Genomic DNA, 302 nt, shown 5'->3' with positions numbered 1-302 from the left:
GATGATAAACGCACCTGGTTGTGTTTAGATAATAAACACACCTGGTTCTGTTTGGATAATAAACGCACCTGGTTGTGTTTAGATGATAAACGCACCTGGTTGTGTTCAGATGATAAACGCACCTGGTTGTGTTCAGATGATAAACGCACCTGGTTGTGTTCAGATGATAAATGCACCTGGTTGTGTTTAGATGATAAACGCACCTGGTTGTGTTTAGATGATAAACGCACCTGGTTGTGTTTATATGATAAACGTACCTGGTTGTGTTCAGATGATAAACGCACCTGGTTGTGTTTAGATGA

The sequence above is a fragment of the Nematolebias whitei genome, chromosome 16 (assembly GCF_014905685.2).
Source record: "Nematolebias whitei isolate Nwh7 chromosome 16, NemWhi1, whole genome shotgun sequence".
In the NCBI taxonomy this organism is placed as follows: domain Eukaryota; kingdom Metazoa; phylum Chordata; class Actinopteri; order Cyprinodontiformes; family Rivulidae; genus Nematolebias; species Nematolebias whitei.
Note: the sequence above shows the minus strand (reverse complement) of the source record.